A 497-nucleotide genomic window follows, 5' to 3' on the forward strand; every position below is an offset into this window, starting at 1 on the left:
ACACGCCCCCTTGTTGACTCAGCATGTACGATCTAAAAAAGCATTTAATGCGATTGGACACCTGGACACGGGGGTGTGCTTCACTATACACAGGGTCGTGTCTGATCACCCAGACAACCTATAAATAGAGGTGCATGTTGCATTCAAAGAGTTTTCTTGGAGAGAATTCTATAAAACACCCACTTTACACTCATATTGAAGATCTTGTGGAGAGTTTGAAGGCTTGGAGGTTATCATCATCATCCATCGTCATCATCATCATCATCCATCACCATTAAAGAATGAAGATTCATCCATATTTGGTTAGATTGTTCTAGTTTAATCATGTGTTTGTTATCTTCATCTCCTTTGATGTTCATAACTATGCTCACCATGAGCTAAACTCCATTTACCATCTAATTTCTATGAAGAAGCTCTATTTTACTTAATGATTATATTAAAGGGGTGTTTGGGTGAGCTTTTAAAACATGCTTATTTGCTATTTGTTTGTTGAAAAG

This window comes from Bidens hawaiensis, unplaced genomic scaffold (genome assembly GCF_021521415.1).
Source record: "Bidens hawaiensis isolate Kalapana, Puna unplaced genomic scaffold, B.hawaiensis_p1.1 tig00000237_1, whole genome shotgun sequence".
NCBI classification, from domain to species: Eukaryota; Viridiplantae; Streptophyta; class Magnoliopsida; order Asterales; family Asteraceae; genus Bidens; species Bidens hawaiensis.